General features: G+C 38.8%; 1 protein-coding gene across 2 annotated transcripts in view; it reads left to right on the top strand.

Moving 5' to 3' along the window:
- The window catches only part of LOC126377057 (5-hydroxytryptamine receptor 1-like), a 169,914-nt gene that overhangs the window by 257 nt on the left and 153,239 nt on the right, over positions 1 to 16,418 (top strand). The gene's annotated exons all lie outside the window — the stretch shown is intronic.

Here is a 16,418-nt window from a genome sequence, read left to right as displayed (position 1 = left end):
CGACATGCCCGGGAAGACAAGCAGCTGAACGTTTTCTATGTTTTTTATTTGCTCCCAGAACAGCATAGAAGCATCTTACTATTTTAATTTAACTTAATTCAGTTTTAACATTTTTCTCAAAAACAACCTCTTGTATTTAAATAAAGGTCCGATTAATTTAGCAGAAAACCCTTTTAGAAGTGAATTGGGTACAATTAATTAGCCACATCGCGTTTTTACATTTGCCGATACGCGGCGTGGTGTGGGGCCGATAAGGGGTCGGTAGGGATAAAATACCTCCATCAAGCCGCGGTATGGTGGCTTGATGAAGAATGTTTCCCGTTGCCCGGGTAAAAAGGTACCTTTTATAAGGAAATACGGGTAGCCTACTTGTAATTATGATTTTGTCGGATTATAAGCCGTCGCTTTTCGGATTAATTATTTTCCTTTGTCACATAAATGAAGATAATGACATTAGGGTTGGTTTGTGATGAAAGGCGTGTACAATCGTGTACTGTGTTGGTGGGATTTATAAGTAAAACGACGTTAGCATTCGACATTCTAAGCATAGAATACCTAATAATACTACATTTGAAATGATAATGTTGAAATGGGACTGGGCTGGAAATGTTGCCCGAATGCCCGATGACCTCTGGACCAAAAAAGCTACAGAGTGGGTTCCTGCAAATGCTGCCAGACGTCGGGGGAGGCCACGAAAAAGATGGCGCGACGGGTTAGACCGCTTTTCGAAACGGTGGCACGAACAAGCTGGGGACAGGGAGGAGTGGAAGAAGGGAAGAGAGGCCTTTGCCCTGCAGTGGGACACCGAGGGCTATTAATAATTAATAATAATAACTACGTTTAAAACGGAAACTCTTCGCCCGCACCCATACGAGCTTGTATACAATTATATGGGTTGTTTTTTTGTATACAAACTCGTAATATATACCTTACTTCCGCGATGGGGCAGCACTTTAGTTTATTTAAGCTGTTAACCAGTGTGGGAGAGCGCGCGGACTGTCTGTCTCACTCCCACACACGGGTTGTGTATGGTTGTGCTTATGCCTGAAGAATCCTATCACGGTAGTAATGAATCTAGACTTGATTTATCAAGCTGGCACACGGTAATAACGAGATAGTGTGTGTTAGTGTGTGTGTTTATGGTTATGAGTATGAACGTAGTGGTGTGTGATAATGTGTAGTGTAGTGTGTGTGAGTCGTATGCCACTTCCATACAAAAATCTCGTTATTGTGGTCACTTCATAAAGTGTCCCAGCTATATCCTAAGCTCTAATATTTATGTTTACACACGTTTACTTACATATTCAAGAAAGAAAATGTTTTTAACAAGTACATACGGTAGCCATACAAGTAGGTATGGGTGTTAGTGACACCGTAACGAATACTAAGTGGAAAGTGGAATTTCCTGTCGGAAAATTAATGAAAATTTTAGCGTTTTTTATTTTATTTTTCGTTCCATACTTTTGCGACGGAAAATTCTACTTGGTATAAACTTAGAATCACGGTCTGAATCATCCCACAAAGTTTTCGTTACGATGTCACTAACATCCTGTATTCCACTGACAATATCGTGTCGATATCGTTTCGTAAATCGAAAGTCGCTCAAAAATTAATGAACCAAATTGAAGTTCGGTTAGTCTCGTCTTCCCAAATATAAAAGCTCTTCTGACTGCCCCAAGCCAGACGGATTGCTTTCAAATCTCAGTTAATGAATTTTAAAGAAAACTTCAATTTATTTATAAATTATTTATCCGTACTAAAAATGTTTGTAATTTTATTTAAAGATTTTAGTCTTCCAAACCTATGTGAAAGTAATCAGTTGTGCATTTTGTTTTGGTAAGGCATTCGTGGGTGTGACTATTAAAGAAATTTTAATAACTCCTGAGATTTTTATTTTTTTCAGTAATATTTAGAATGGACCTTAAGAGTGGACATAGGCTATGTATATCGCGTAGACAAAGCCGCGGGTATAACTAGTTGATAAATAAACAAGAATAGAATTAGTTCGACTTGCTTGAATAGAATTTGTTTAGGCTTGGATCTGGTTAAAGAAATACCTGATTAGATAAATCAAGTCTAGATTAATTACTATCGCAATAGGATTCTTCGGGCCTAAAGCACAACCGTACACAACCCGTGCGTGCGAGTGAGACATAATACGCGCGCTCGCTTACTCCTTAACAGCTTACGGTCAAATCAAGCTCGCTCCAAACTCGTATGGGTCAGAAATCAGAAATCAGAATCATTTATTCAACGTAATTATCATGGATAAACTTGTTGAAGGTCAATGTAACATGTTTGAATTTACGTCATCTTGCAAGGTGTTATGGCTGAGGAGAAGAAATGACAAGAATGTGCAACAGCAACACATCTTTTAAAAACCAATGAGGTACATTACAAGTTATTTACTTAATAACTAGAGGAACACATTAAATACCAGACATTTTTATCATTTAGGTACTGTTAAATGTGTGTGGATTGATTATTTCACCACTCGTAGACTATGGTAAAGAAACGCTGTATGTTTTGCCACTTCGCATATAATTCAGTTTAAGTAGGTAATTACAAAGGTTAAAAACACTACCGACAATAAGAGAGAGATCGATGAATATAAAATTAATTTAAAAATACAAGAATTTATATTTTTTTAAAGGTATTTTTATGTTGTTTTAAGTTTACGCGGTTATTATCATAATTAAAGCACATAATAACGGGTTTTTACCGCGTTTAAATGGGGATATGAGACTCCCGATATTTCGATACTGTTGCAAGTGCCATGACCCCATTTAAACGCGGTAATAACCCGTTATTATGTGCTTTGATTATTTTTATGTTGTTACAATGACGTCTGTATTTGTTAAGCTAATGTAAGGATACACTGAAGTAGTGTCATGTGTATGGCCTGGTGTATTTTACACACCAAGTTTTATATTTAGAACGTTTTCAGTGTTTAAATGAGACATTCAAAATTAAAGGATTCGCGCACTTCTGAGCGTGTTTTTCTTTTTTTTCATAAAAGGAGAAATACCACAAAGGTTGCAAGTAACGAGTGCCGTGTTCCGACCATAAATGCGGCCGCAGCGGCAGAATAAAGTTTTATGCCCTTGTCACAACTGCCCGCTTATATGAAAAAAAAAAGTTTCCCTTTGTACTAATCTGCGGTACAGAGGAAAATATAAAATTTCTGTAATTTACGGCGACTAATAAAAAGTTTGAAGGTACCTACTAAAAATTGTCACATTGTAACCACATTGTTAGTTACTGTTCTGCTTGATTGAATGGAATTTGTTTATGCTTGGATTCTTCTTCTATCGTGTGGGTTGTGAGGTGACCAACCTTATCAATCCATGTATCAGGGTTACTATTGAGCCGCCAAAGGTTCCTGATGAATACGTACTTTAGTAAGTCAGTAATTGGAAACCGGGACCATTGGCTTAACATGCCTTCCGAAGCACGGATCATTTTCGGACAATCAGGTGATCAGCCCATTCTATGTTGATTCTAATGCATTGTATGTTTATTTTATACTCAATTAATTTCAATTCTACAGAGGAGTTCTATTTAAAGACTCCAATTAAACCGTTTAAAACTACATTAATCATTTTTCGTCGTATACAAGACAGTGGCGTCGATTAAGCCAGACATCAGCTTAATTTTATTTTAGTTACTTTGATAGTTATGTACGGTCACGAGTACTAATATGTATACACTTTGAAACCATGTCACATTAACTTTTTTGACAAATTAAACCGTAAGTCTCATTGAATGTCAAATATGATAGTGCGACGGGATTCTAAAGTGGGTATATGATATTGCTCATTCATGACTGCATGGGACTTTCCAAGCCACGTTCCCTAATAAAAAATATAGATTGCACTGTACAGTGTTACGTTCTAATTTCATGGATTCCAGACATATGCACATTTCATATTTATTTTTGGTTAATTCAGTAGACAAAAAATTACTAATTTACAACGCTATACTTAAACCTATTTGGACCCACGGCATTCCACTCTGGATGGTTGCCAGTAAAAGTAATTTACTCTGTTTGCAACGAGTGCAGAATTCCATCCTACGTTCAATTGCGAACGCACCATGGTTCAGCAAGAATGAAGAAATACACGAATACCTTAACATTCCAACCGTCGCTGAAGAGATCAAAAATTACCAAAATACCCTCGCATCAGAGTGTTGATCCGTGTTTCGGAAGGCACGTTAAGCCGTTGGTCCCATTTACTACTTACTGATGTAAGTACGTAGTCGTTACATGAGCCATGTCAGGGGCCTTTGGCGGCTCAATAATAACCCTGACACCAGGGTTGATGGGGTTGGAAATTCACCTCACAACCCACACGACAGAAGAAAAAGAGTTATGAAAATGAATAAAATTAAAGTTTTCTTTGCTGAAGATGTCTACCTAAGACACGCGTGCTCCGAACGGAGCAAGATGGTCGCCAATTTGTACTGTTGCTAAATGTTTCAATAATAATTAAAACACATAATAAGGGGATCACGGAATGATTGTCATCCCGTGATCATGACACTTGCAACAGTGTCGAAATATCGGGAGTCTCATATTCCTGCTTTAAACGCGGTAAGATCCCGTTACTATGTGTTTTAATTGTGATAATAACCGCGTAAACTTAAAACAATGTTTCAATTATGTTTTTATGTTTTGTTTGTGCGCAATAAAGTATATTTGATTTGATTTGAGCTATCACTGATTCAGTATCAGAATCGACGAAACCCGTTTTATAAACAAATATTTCAGTATATCAATAGGTGATTTCCCCTTTTATCTTCGACTTCCCTTCGCCTTTTTATCTTGTCTGATAATGGCAGAGGCAATATTGGCATTGTCGTAACTACCGTTTGTTTCATTATAATTGATGAGTGGTCACGATAAAATACCTATTGATGGAAAATATTCCGAAGGTAATTTGTGCTTATGGAATATTATATGCGAATTGTTTTTTTTTTGTAACCTTAATTTGTATTTCTACCGAATATAACACACATTTTTAACGAAGAAATACAATGCAGAATAAAGCATTGTATGTAAGCCGGACGAGCGAAAGATTTCAAAAAACGATCAATCGCATTTTTCACCGTATTCATCCATAGTAAATTTATTACGGAAATGTGGAAAACGAATAAAATGTTTTGAACATAATGACATGTTCAATGATGTAACAGTAAATAATACACAGACGCTAAAAAAACTTTGTCAACATAAGTTATTAATAGCTCAGCACTTAGCACTATTAGTTGACAACAATGAAGTTAGGTGCAGAGGACATATTTCTTAAACACTGAAGTTGAAGCAATTGCGAATAAAACAGTAGTCTGACACTTATGTATTTGAAGCCACACATAGGCATAGAAGCGTAATTTATCCCTTAAACAATTTAACTAGATTAATGCCTCTCAATGTGATTTGTTTTGCAGTAGTATTAATTCGCTGAAGACTCAGCTTATTGTAGGTAATTGGTAACAATTGTTAATTATAGTTAGTGTTTTATGACAGAGCGCAGACTGTGTCTAGCTCGCACTTACCGTTAAAAATGATATTAAGCGGCACACGATATCAACGAGTTTTGTTTTTGTATGGATTGTCGAAGATAATATGCTGTTGTGTCTGGAGATATGAGCCGCAGGAGTATTAGAGAACGGGTTCGTACGATAATGTGCAAAAGTCCAATCAGTTTCTTGCAAAGTAATAAATTAACTGAAATACATAATAACGGGTTCTTACCGCGTTTAAAATAGGGACATGAGACTCCCGATATTTCGACACTGTTGCAAGTGCCATGAATATCGGGAGTCTCATATCCCTATTTTAAACGCGGTTAGAACCCGTTATTATGTGTTTTAATTATGATAATAACCGCAGCTTCAGTGATTCGAGTCAGCCTCATGTAGGATATTTTTATGTTGTCGTCTTTCGAATCTGTTACTAATACTACATAGGTTAAGCTTTTTGTTACTAACAAAATATGGAATAGTTTCCGAAATAAATATTTTGAATTGAATTAATATAAAAATAGCCACAATTTTTTCCATTGAAAGCACCTAGCACTGCCGACGCCGCTATTGAGTGTTGTCAGCGGAAAAAAACGTATAAAATCTTCCATAGTGCATTCAGGTGAAACATAAAATTACCCGTAAGCGCCCGGGAGCTCGGAATATTCATTCATACTGGATATTATTTCTTTTCAAATTCAAGTGCTTACTTCACTGATACTTCCATAAACTGCGCCCTTAATCCCTAATGGGGAGCGCCAATCCATAAGTAATTAGCAGACATCGTGAAGCCACTTTTAATACGAAGTCATAAGGTGGATATGATCAGTGTCCAATAGGAAAAAGGCGCAAAAGTTATGCAAAAAAAGCTTTATTATCTAGCAAATAAGGTCAGAGCACATAAAAAATACAATTTGAAGAAAAAATACACCCATTGTCCTTTACAACGGTGACATTTCCACTTTGGGAAGATTCCCGGGAACGGCATATCATTGCATATGATGTACCACGGAATAGAAGAAAAAGTTTGGGAAGGCTTTTTTTTGACGTGACTTATTGTAGATTTGCCGCAGATGGCATTAACTACTTGGTCGGATAAATGGGGAGCGCTGAAGGCTCTCACCCGGTACAACGTTTAAGATAACAGGCTTGAAGGTGTCCAGTTGGGCGCGAACCTCGGCTCAGGGCGTCGTCTGAGAGGGAAAATAACTGAAAAATTAATCGATCCTAGTAGGTCGATAGTTTGGGAAGGCCTTAACGCGCATTTTGTATGAGAACCGCTGTGGCCGGTGCATCCCTCTCTCTTTTATAACTACTCCTGCAAACATATAACTACGATAGCTCTATTGCTTTTTAAATTCCATAGCCACTTTACTGGCAATGTATATTTTATGTCACAGGCTGCAATTTTATCATTATTTTTCGTAACATTCTGCATACAAAAGATGTTTTTTTAATAAATAGCTATGCTATGCTAAGGTTTTTAGTTTCCATGTGATAAGGAGGGCTCTCCTTGCAACATAGTCGGTTATAATGCACAAGACGATCTCTTAATGTACTATCGCGGACCTCCATGAGTCGTAAAGTTTGCGGACGAGTGGAGTGCAAAGTTGAAGCGTGAACTTTTTGCTCATACTTGTATGGCGCGAGTTTCGCATTCACTTGGCCCTTCCAACCTTTCCTCTATTCCGTGTGATGTACTGTATGAAATAGTTCAATATGTTAGTAAGGATACTATTAGTGACGGCATAATAACGATATAGTTAAAAAAATAGCATAGATATGCTAAGTATCGGAACAGGACAGGAAAGTTGATTTTATTTTATATTACTTTAGTTCATCATCATCAATTTAAGAGCCACGCTCTTGTCGGTGTAGCATTTTCCATTCCAGTCTATCAAAGGCCAATTCCTTGACTTCCCTATAAGACACGACGTTAACCTTTTCTTTAATCTGTTCCATGTAAGCTCTTCTTGGTCTTCCCCTTCCTCTCTTTCCTTCTAGCTTTCCTTCTATGATGTTTTTAATGAATTCGTCGTGTCTTATTAGGTGTCCAATCATCTTGCCTCTTCTGTCCTCAATAATTCTCAGTATTTGTCTCTTTTCCCTTACTCTTACTAGCACTTCCTCATTTGTAACCCTTTCTGTCCAACTTATTCTTTCCATCCTCCTCCAACACCACATTTCAAAGGCCTCGAGTCTCTCTCTGTCCTTCTGTTTATTACTTTAGTTAATATGTTCGAATTTTGAAATTGCCCGAAAGAACGTCAGCACGTTCTTTCGGCTGATGCGCATATTTGATCCCACAGTAATTGCCTGCGCTGGCTCGCCTGCGCGGCGCCTATAAATATTTATTTTTCATGGTGATTGTTCATCAAAATATGCTAACAATATGAAAAAGAAATGAACCTAGGCTAAGTGAATGTTCAAATTCAAATTCAATTCAATTACTAATTCAATTACTTCAGTGATTTTTCAAGTCAAATGTAAATGTTTATTACATAAAAGTTTTTTATTTATATTGTGAACCTTCATTGTTCAAAATTTCTTGTTTCTGATTTGTGTGGTAAACAAATAAATAATTATCAACTGATTTTTAGACAGGAAGGAAGAAAGAAACATTTTTTTATTTATTTATTAATTATAAACGCATCTTTCGTAAGTAGTATCACCTATGTAAGTAATGACGGTTAAATTAGGTAGGCAGCCCTCAGACGTCCACACAGTTAGTGTTTGTGTAAAACGAGGTTGTTGAAGTGTCTGGGGTGTGATAAAGCTCGCTCCGGTTTGACAAGAGTCGTGGGTTCAAGTCCCATTATGGGCTTATGGGTTTTAGACTCCGGACACAGGTTGGCCGCTGCAAGGATAATCTCTGCAGGTGGGGATACCTGGTTGATGGTTGCGATGATTGCGAGTGTGGAGTATCACCACAAACTATGGCTCACCTTTTGTGCTGTCCTAAGTGCCCTAACACCTGCACTATTAAAGACCTGTACGAAGCCACTGACAATGCCGTAAGCGTGGTCAGCAAAAATTTAGTTTCGATCGCCATCGACTCGCAAAGAAGAAGATCATAGATTCTTGATTACTTGTTTGGAGCCGAAATAATAATAAACTTGAACGTTGAAGAAGAAAAATTTAATATTGATCACTTTCACAGTCGTTAATTATTTGCTAAATTAGCAATGGACTTGTAGCCATATACGTGTATACACCAAAAGACCTACTTTACAAGGCCTTTTGCTGTTAGACCTTTTGGTACTTACCTTGTAGTCCTTAAAACCGTGGCCGTATTTTATGCAACAAGTAACTAGCCTTCTTGTTCTAAATTCTCCAACGTCGCTTGAATATTTAACCTAGACCTTTAACTTTCGCAAGGGACTTGAAAAGTGTGTGAAATTTTAATTTCAACCTTTGTGTGGTCTGCCAGGAGGTCTCTTTTCACTGTGTGTCGTCCTTTTGGTAATTTTTGAACATCTGCTGTCCTTAGAAGTTTATAATGGAAAATATTCATAAAATTTTCACGCTCGACACACATTTAGGTGCTGCGTAGCGGCATAAATTTTGGCGATTTGAAAGAGTTTGAATGTCACTTCTGTGGTGGAGTAGGAGCGAATAAAAGCTACTTAGAGAACGGGATCAGCTGCGAATCTTCCAGGGAAACTCATAAAAACTAACAGGGAATGTGTACTTTGTTACATGATGGACCATTGATGGGTACATGGTATAACAAAACCAGGTATGTTCAAAAGTGACAGCTGACATTTCAAGGTTACCCCAACTGACGTCATCCCACCCTGCGTTGCCATTCCGTAAAAAAATAAATAACCCACGACCAATGTGTTTTGGATTCTTATTATTATTATTTTCAGTCCCGTACTTTTGCGACAGATAATTCCACTTAATATCAACTCGAAACTATGACATGAATCAGCCTTCAAAGTTTTCGATACGATGTCAATAAAACCTTGTATAACTTAACATAAATAACCTATATACGTCCCACTGCTAGGCACAGTCCTCCCCTCAATCATCCGGAGGGTGTACGGAGCATACTTCACCATGCTGCTCCAAATTCTCCGAAAAATTAAGATGATTTCGTGCTTCGAAAAGCACATTATGCCTTTGGATTCAGGCTACTAGCCTAAGCAAGTTGAGGACCCGCACAGAAGTTGTCTGATGTTACATTTTATACAATTACAACTATACGTACAAACGTACATAACATAAGTAGCCGTGTAGAGACACGTACTTACAGCAGAGGGTGGGCACAGGCCTCCCCCAATCAACCGGAGAGGGTATGGAGTATACTCCACCACCCTGCAACCATTACAACCATTTATAATATTTAGTAACTATCCATTCAAATATATTTCTGTCCTCAAGGGATCTCAGTACGATTACTTATCTCCCTAGCATTACTTATCGCGTTTTTCACAGGGTCCGCTTACCTAACCTGAAGATTTGACAGGTCCGGATCACAGTACAAATGAAGTTTAATAATGTAAACAAATTTAATTCCGTGTACAATGTTGGGATTTCCAAGTTTTTGCGCGTCGCAATCTTTGACTTATCTCAGATATGATGGATTGTTGGCAGGCGATAGACATTACATTTGTTGTGTCATTGAATGAAAATCCATGTGTAATGCTGATAATAAGTGTTGACTCGCAAATATTTTATTTATAACCTTACTTACAAAAATACAATAAGTTAAAAGGGATCTAAACCACAGAATTCGACTTTATGAGTTTGAATTCATGTTCGGATTCTAGATAATTGATATCACGGGCTTTCCAGGATTTGTGCCCGGTTAATGGTTTAAGGCTAGCCCCCTATTACAGAAAATGGATGCATAAACTATACTTCAAGTGTGACGCCGTGAAGTTTTTTGTGCTGAAAATGGAATTAACTATCTACTTGACCGGACAAATGGGGAGCGCCGTATTACTTGATTTCCGGCACAGTTGATAAATCATTGATATCACGTGGTTAGCAGGATTTGTGCCCGGTTAGGTAGTGGCAATAGGCTGGAACTCTACATTACATACATAAACAGCCTAATACGTCCCACTGCTGGGCACAGGCATCACCTCAATCAACCGGAGGGGATATGGAGCATACTCCACCACGCTGCTCCACTGCGGGTTGGTGAAGGTGTTTTTACGGCTAATAGCCGGGACCAACAGCTTAATGTGCCCTCCGAAGCACGGAATCATCTTACTTTTTCAGACAAGCAGGTGATTTAGGTGATTCAACTCTACATTACATGACACTTATTTAATGGGGCTCAAACATAGCTGGCGAGAAGTGGCTGTATAGTAGAGGTAGACCTCTGCCTCATGATGAAACTTTCTGATACATACAAACAAATGTCTCGTATATCCGAAGATTACAAAACGGAGTATAAATGTGCAAAGGGTACGGGATAGCAGCAACTCTCTACTGAGGGCTATTGCTGATAAGGCCAATAGTCCGCTGATACGACACCTTGTTGCCATCACCAAGTCTAATTTAGTTTTACTTTACTAACAATAAAATTAGGCAAATACTAACAATAAATGGATCTTGTTATCTTAAATAAACAATAATAAATAAAAATAAATAAAACACATGAGTTGCCTCAAGCTTCATACAAAATTCACGAGTCAATCTTGGTGCGGGCTTCGTACTGCGCTTCATTGTGTTTGCTCGAATGCTACAGATAAATATGGTAATTAAGACGAATATTCTGTTACTCACATCTAAGACTGTGTGTACTGCAGCGTAATATTAAACATAATATAACGTCACGTCTATACAGACACCGATGCATATCCGAATGTATATGTTCGGATGTATATCCGAAGGGGTAGGTAGAGATGTAATATTAAACTGGACCATAATGAAGTATATAAAGCGAATATTGTTAGTAGGGCTGGCAGAGAAGAACTTAGACGTACATACATACATAAACAGCCTATATACGTCCCACTGCTGGGCACAGGCCTCCCCTCAATCAACTGGAGGGGTATGGAGCATACTCCACCACGCTGCTTCATTGCGGGTTGGTGGCGGTGTTTTTAATAGCCGGGACCAACGGCTTAACGTGCCATCCGATACAGCTCACCATATTACGCTGGTTTAACAGAAAGCTCGGTGATGTGAGGGTACTTATATTATCTTGTGATGGACATACTTTGAACAACACCAGTTGGGATATAATGAGCTTATGTTATGATATTTATAAAGACGTCACACACATAGCAACAATACAATGACATTAAAAGAAAAATAGACACGTATACACAAAGTTACACATACATAAACATAAAATCACGTCTGTTTCCCACCGAGGTAAGCAGAGACTATGGAATACCATGTGCTACGATCCTGACACACTTCTCTCGCTTCCTCCACATTCATTAATCGTTTTATACACGCCGGTTCAGAGTAGATTTTTTATTTTTGACCTGACTTATTGTAGATTTGCCGCAGATGGCATTAACTACTTGGCCGGACAAATGGGGAGAGCTGAAGGCTCTCACCCGGTACAACGTTTAAGGCAACAGGCCTGAGGGTGCCCAGTTGGACGCGAACCTCGGCTCAGGGCGTCGTCTGAGAGGAAAAATATTTGAAAGAATTAATCGACCCTAGTGGATCGATAGCGATAAGCGCTGAATGAGGGAAATCGTCGACCACGCCGGCGGGGTCGGTATCGGGGTCCTGAAGTGTTTGGTGTCGCGAGCTGATTGGCTGTGTCTATGGCTAGAGTAATCGGGTCGTCGGGATCGTTTATTACGTCCTTCAGACGCCGATACTTTTCAGTACCGTCCCTAAGCGGAATGTACTCGGAAGCCGCAACTACCAGGGGATTTGAGTGGTGCGGAACAGAATCGAAAAGGTTCAGAGTAGATCGTACTAAACCTTTTCTAAGGACATTTCCAATTTGGTTAATGTACATCCTTCTAGGTCTTCTGCCAGCCTTACCTTCGCTTTATATAACACTTTAGTAATCCTATTATCCATCATCCGCTCTACGTCTTCAAACCAACTTAACTTTCCCTTATCAATCTACACAAAATTACATAAGTAATAATAATAAATACATTATTGGTGGTTCAAATCGGAGATGGCTTTAGAAAAGTTTAGTTAAAGTCTATTCAATATCTGCGCACAATATGGTGGAAAGTAACTGAAATATGTCAGGATCGAAGCATAACCCCATAATCTTGGCAAATATTAAAAATGAACAGTACAAAAATCAACCTTTTCGGTTCTGTGATAGTGATCTTAATTCCCTGATATAGGAATGAACATGAATTGAACATGCAAACAATCTATCAATAAATCTCAAAATAAATAAATAAAATAAATAAATATCAAAAAAATAATCAATAAATCAATTTACGTTTTACGAAAATTTGTGTACCTACCTACCTTGTGAGAGAAATAAAGAACTATATTATATTATATTATATTATATTAATCTGAAGATCAAAACTGGAAATTGTGACAGCGGTGACGATGCGGAACAATTTTGATCTATTGACACTTTTAACTATAACCCTGAAACCAGAACAGGGGGATTAAAAAGGCCACATCGAAGCAATTCATCTGAGAAAGCAATATTGCCATTTGACATTTGCGCATATAAAAGTAAGTGCGCAATGCAAACAAATGTCAAATATCAATATTGCTTTATTAGATGAATTGCGTCGATGTGGCTTTTTAACGCCCCAGTCCAGATTGAAGTCGGTCATTGACCTTACAAACCACATAGAACAAGACTAGTACTTACTTTTGTTTGTCTGTGGCAGGATATTAGTACCTAAACATTACTAATCTACTATTCTGTCATCTCATTTGCCCCCGGAAAGTAGTAATCGCATCCCGTTTTGCTCAGTGTGTTTCCTCCTTAACTACGACCTCGTATCAAATTATGACCTTAATATGATCATCCATCACGTTATGGTCATACAAGACGATTAGTTTCGCCTGTTATGAACTCGTAACATCATACTGTTACGTCTTTTATTAATGACACTGTAGCAGTTGACGTGGCACAAGAATCGTCCTGCGTAGTAGGAAAACTGCGAGCTGAATGAAAAATAACTTCAAATAACTCTTTCCTTGCAACTGTGACTGCCCGTGCCCTTAGCCAAGTTGAAAACGGTTATGACAATACAGTGATAAAAATGTATGGAATTGACATAATGTGACATGTCAATCGGGATACACTTCGGGGAGTGTGCCCGCGATCTACACGAGCTCATTCCACCATACCCCTTTTATCTTCGGACTTCCAGACGTATGACCGGGTTCCATCCCTATTTGGTGGATATCCCAACTATTCGCACAAAGCGCTTCGCATCGTCCTTCATTATGCGCACTGCTAGGGAGTAGAATTCTTTGCCGTATTCTGTATTTCCGAATGCATATAACCCGGGTACTCTTAAGCCCAGAGTGAACAGGCAACATCTTAGGTCTCGTCAATGCCTTCGGGCAAGTCTGGGGCCAAGAGAAACCCGAAATAATTAAAAAAAAAAACCATATATTTTTATCACTGTCATAGTCGATTTTTGAATCGTTAGCAACTTGGCAAAGGTCTCTCGTTTCCTCTTATCAAACAGAACATATCACGCGAGCAACACCGCGCTAATCAATTGATAAACACCTGAAAATGTGTGCTCCTTAAAATTTACCCAACCGGGAATCAAATCCACACTCTCAAATCAAAGTCGTCTAGTTCAATAATTATAATATTGTAATCATCATAGGCGTCGAAGGTTTTCTAAGGACAATTATTGGTATCAATAATTAACCCAGTTTTGATTCCATTCATATGTATCCTATACTTCGGTGAGTACACGCAGAAACTTCATTAGTTAATTCCACCCATTTCATTCCATCTACGGACAACTAGACGTGGGCAGCATTTCATCCATATGTTGTGGATATACCACCAATCCGCACTAAACGTTTTGCCTCTTCTTTATAAATGGGAACAGCAAAGGACTGGAACTGTTTGCCGTCGTCTGTTTTCCAACTCGTTATAATCTGGGAGTCTTCCAGGCAAGAAAAAAGAATATATAATATAAATAGGCTTTTGCTAGGTAAGCATGTTCCACCCTAGACCACATCGTCATTTACGATCAGGTGAGATTGTGGTCTGTTGCATGTGAGCGGAACTAGGTGGCCAACTAGTTGGGTCCGCTACATCACTCCCCCCCTCAGACCGGAGGTTGATTCTAGTGCTTCAGTGCTCTTCAGGAATGCCGTTGAGGAGCTCGGTGGCGCAGCGGTTAATGCGCTCGGTCTGCGATTGTTGAAGTTAAGCAACTTCGGCAAAGGCCGGTAGGATGGGCGACCACAAAAAAAAAAGTTTTCATCTCGAGCTCCTCCGTGCTTCGGAAGGCACGTTAACCCGTTGGTCCCGGCTGCATTAGCAGTCGTTAATAAGCATCAATCCGCACTGGGCCCGCGTGATGGTTTAAGGCCCGATCTCCCTATCCATCCATAGGGAAGGCCCGTGCCCCAGCAGTGGGGACGTTAATGGGCTGATGATGATGAGATTGTGGTCAAACGCGACCCTATATTATTAAATTGTACACGTACGATCTTATCATCTAGCCTGGTATCAAAAGAAATCACAAATTCGTCTGAAAGTCAGCAGCTACTTGTGATATCTAATCGGTAGATCATCGAGTGACGTCAACAACTCGTGATTGTATCGTTTGTGACTATGTCATGATAGGAACGGCTCTCTCGTTCGATTGTTATCGTTGGCTACCGGTTTTCACTCGTTGACAGACCTATTCAATTGTTATCGAATACGTTATCCTGCATTTACAAAAGTAGTTTTTTTTTATTTATTTACCTTTTGTTTTCATTTCTTTTTATTATTTATTTTTGTTTGTATCAAGGACGATGTTACACCGACAAGAGCGTGACATTTACAAAGTGAAGCACTAAATTAACAAACTCATGCGATTCCTACCTCACCTCAATATTAGAATACAAGATTCCCAAACGTTTAAGTAAACGATTACGTTGTCTTACACTACAAATATTGCGTGCTCCTATAATTGACTCACGTCACCTGATTGTTCGAAAGTAAGATGATCCGTGCTTCGGAAGGCACGTTAAGCCATTGGTCCCGGTTACTACTTACTGATGTAAGTATGTAGTCGTAACATGAGCCATGTCAGGGACCTTTGGTGGCTCAGTAATAACCCTGACACCAGGTTTGATGAGGTTGGTATTCCACCTCACAACTCACACGATAAGAAGAAGATTGACTTACTTAACACTCCATTATAGATAGAGTTATACAGATTTAACGTGATCATTACCTATTTTCTCATTGCTCGGGTACATATTTATGTAATGTCAGAGGCATTATTATATAAGAAAATAAAAGTTTCAAAACTAAAACCCGACTACGGAAAAATCACGCTTTAAAAAGTATGAAACAAGAAAATAGGTATATTTCTCTGAAATTCTTTTAAATAGCGATGTTTAGGATATAGCCGTGGTATGTAAGCCGTGATAAGCAAACTTTTAGGACACGAATTTTTTTTTTTTTGACGTGACTTATTGTAGATTTGCCGCAGATGGCATTAACTACTTGGCCGGACAAATGGGGAGCGCTGAAGGCTCTCACCCGGTACAACGTTTAAGACAACAGGCCTGAGGGTGACCAGTTGGGCGCGAACTTCGGCTCAGGGCGTCGTCTGAGAGGAAAAATATTTGAAAGAATTAATCGACCCTAGTGGGTCGATAGCGATAAGCGCTGAATGAGGGAAATCGTCGACCACGCCGGCGGGGTCGGTATCGGGGTCCTGAAGTGTTTGGTGTCGCGAGCTGATTGGCTGCCAAATTAGGACACGAATGAATGACAGAATGAATGACGT

The sequence above is a fragment of the Pectinophora gossypiella genome, chromosome 22, assembly GCF_024362695.1.
Source record: "Pectinophora gossypiella chromosome 22, ilPecGoss1.1, whole genome shotgun sequence".
NCBI classification, from domain to species: Eukaryota; Metazoa; Arthropoda; class Insecta; order Lepidoptera; family Gelechiidae; genus Pectinophora; species Pectinophora gossypiella.
The sequence above is the reverse complement of the archived record's forward strand: the minus strand, read 5'-3'. Positions and strand labels throughout refer to the sequence as shown.